The sequence below is a fragment of the Hemitrygon akajei genome, chromosome 8, assembly GCF_048418815.1.
Source record: "Hemitrygon akajei chromosome 8, sHemAka1.3, whole genome shotgun sequence".
In the NCBI taxonomy this organism is placed as follows: Eukaryota; Metazoa; Chordata; class Chondrichthyes; order Myliobatiformes; family Dasyatidae; genus Hemitrygon; species Hemitrygon akajei.
The window spans coordinates 60,011,251-60,014,239 of record NC_133131.1 but is presented as its reverse complement, the minus strand read 5'-3'; the positions used below and the strand labels follow the sequence as shown (position 1 = coordinate 60,014,239).

The 2,989-nt window shown below is 45.8% G+C and overlaps 1 pseudogene; it reads right to left on the bottom strand.

Moving 5' to 3' along the window:
• Positions 1–2,024: 2,024 nt before the first annotated feature.
• LOC140732503 (Y-box-binding protein 1-like) lies at positions 2,025–2,722 on the bottom strand (annotated as a pseudogene).
• Between the last annotated feature and the right edge of the window lie 267 nt (positions 2,723–2,989).

Below are 2,989 nucleotides of genomic sequence, written 5' to 3'. Positions count from 1 at the left end.
TGTCCTACTTCCAAAAACGTGAAGCCAGATGCTCGCTCTCGTCAGTACGTCTCTGCGGAGGACCCTTCCAATCCTGATACCATCCTTCCACCAGCCTGTGTTGTGGCTGCCCTCAGCTGGGAGATTGAGTCCGTAGTTAAAGTGCCTAACAGACTCGAGCTGAACCAGGCGATGGACACAAACCAATCGCCTCTTCGTGGCTGACTCAGTCCGTTCTCAGGTTCTCCAGTGGGGTCAAACTTCCCGGTTCGCCTGCCATCCCGAAATCGATCAAACACTGTCATTTTTGAAGCGACGTTTCTGGTAGCCCAGCATGGATGCTGACACTCGCTCCTTTTTCTTTGCCTGAACAGTGTGTGCCCATGGAAAAGTCGCTCATCGGCCACTGGCTGGGCTGCTTCGTCCCCTACCTGTCCCTGGTTGCCCTTGGTCCCACATTGCTCAGGATTTCGTCACTGACTACCCGCTTCATATGGACTCACATCAGTACTCACCATGGTGGACAGTTTTTCCAAGTCTGTACACTTTACAGCCCTTCCCAAACTCCCTACAGTTTGTGAAGCAGCCGACCTCCTTGTCCAACACGTCTTCCGCCTACATGGAATTCCTTCTTTCATTGTTTCTGACCGGAGCCCCCAATTCATCTCCCAAGTCTGGAAAACGTTTTGTCAAGCCCTCGGAGCTTCAGTGAGTCTGTCTTCCGGTTTCCATCCACAGACTAACGGTCAAACGGAACGAGCAAATCTGGATTTGGAAGCAGCACTGCGCTGCATTTCCGCCAGTAACTCGTCATCCTGGAGAACACATCTCATGTGGGTTGAATACGCCCACAACTCCCTGGTCAGCGCCGCCACCGGTACGTCTCCTTTCGAATGTTCCCTAAGCTATCAACCCCCTGTTTCCTGCCCACGAAGACGACATCTTCATGCCTTCAGTTCAGGCCCGTCTCCGCCTGAGCCGCAAGGTCTGGAAGGATGCACACGTGGCCTTGCTCCGCTCCACTGACCGCAACCAGAGTATTGCCGATCGCCACCAGATTCCAGCACCCAATTATCAGCCTGGTCAGGTTTGGCTCTCTTCAAGATACATCAACCATTGTTGTGTATGTGCCCGGGTTACACAACAAAACTATAAATAAAACGCTAGAGACTGGAGCTAAGTTAACAGGGGCTTTTTGCTCACAGAACCTGAACTGAACACATATATGCAGATCAATAAGCGCCCAATAGCGCATGCTCAATACGTGCTACATCCAAAATATACAGTAGGCTATATGGTACACTCCTCCCCTTTTATTTTAATAGTGTATCAATTGTTTGGTTTTTTTTACTGGGGGTACTCTGCTAAAAAAAATATGTTTACCCTAAACAAACAACGCTTATCAATTGTTTACTTAGTTAATAATGTCAAATTATGATAAAGTAACGTAATAAGAATAATTAGTGTCGGGAGGGGGTCTTCTCTGCCCCTGTGAGTAACGTCTGTCAATAAACTTGTCTGTTTTAATAAAGATTTGCATATAAATGTCATGAAAAGTTGACCACTGAGCATAGGGAGTTTCCGTGGTCTGCTTCAAAGATGACTTGCCACCAACAAAAGAAGTGGTTGATGATCTGCTGTCTCTTCTAGTTATTCAAAAATCAGGGCAGTCCAATGACTCACAGAAAGATCAGTACTTTACCAGTCGTCTTTCATCATTTGATCAAAATCTGTTGTTTATTTTTCATTGTTCTTAAGCTGCTGTTAAGTACAGTTTTGCTGATATTCATAATTACCTGCAGTGCTGTCTGTCTGGCTCAAGAGGGAGAATTCCTTCAGATGCACATTCAGTACAATTGCGAAAATACAACAATGGAAACCTTACAGTTTGTTGCCAGAATTCGCCTGTGTTTTGATGCTGTTGCCAAACTTCTTTGTGAAAAAACAAGACACATTGGCTGACAATTCAAAATATGTACGTGCAAAAGAAACTTTCCTGCAAAGGATTAAGTGTAGGATTCTCAATGGAGGAAAACAAAATTGGTTCAATATTTCCCTTGTGCGAAAGCTGTTCTGTTTGAATGGAATTGAGTTTGTCCTTTGTCAGGTTTACCTTCTACCCCAGCAACCTAGTTTTCACTTACTTCACAACCCTCAGTAATTTCTCCCCGTGGCAGGTTGCTATATTGTGGGCGGCGACCATAGCAACGACAAACAGGGTAAGGTGGGTAACGCTGTCTTCTGTAAGGAGGGCGATATTGCTGATTTTGATCATCTTGTTTTTCTCCATCTGTTGCTGTCTCTTCTCCATCTCCATTCTCTCCACCTTCAATGTTCAGTAATAATTACGTGGTTGACCTCAGTGACCATGGTTGCAGCGACGATAACGATTTCTGTCGGCGACATATCGGCTTCCTTGGACTGGAACTCTTCCGGGACCAGTTACTTTTGCTGGTTCGGCACCCTTTTCGCCTACCACTATGTCGAACTCTACAGTTTCACCGTCTCCAACACTGCGGAGGTATATCCTTGGGTTATTCGTTTCTATAGGCGACTGGTGCACAAACACATCTCCCTTTGCATCATCCAAGTTGATGAATCCATATCCATTTTATACGTTGAACCACTTTACTGTTCTAAGAACAATTGTTGCGATGACTTTCTTCTCCCCGGCGGATTTGAGTTTGTCTGGCTTTTGCTGCTGCTGCTGTTGGGATTGCTGCTCTATCTCGGCCTCGCTCATGGTGTTGACAGGCTGCATGAGGTCGTTGCGTCTCGGACCGGTCTGAGATGGGGGCTTCTGAGCTCTCTTCGCTTCTTTCTTCTCTCTAATATAATTCTTTTCCACATTTTCTGTGTCCAGTTGAAGTAAAAGCTCGACATTTCGTATTCCTTGCTTGTACTGTTGATCCAGATTCTTCATCCTTTTCTGATACTCCTGAAAAGTGCCTTCCTGCAAATGCTGCAGTTGTCTTTTGACTTCAATTTCTCCTGGTACATCTGCTCTTTT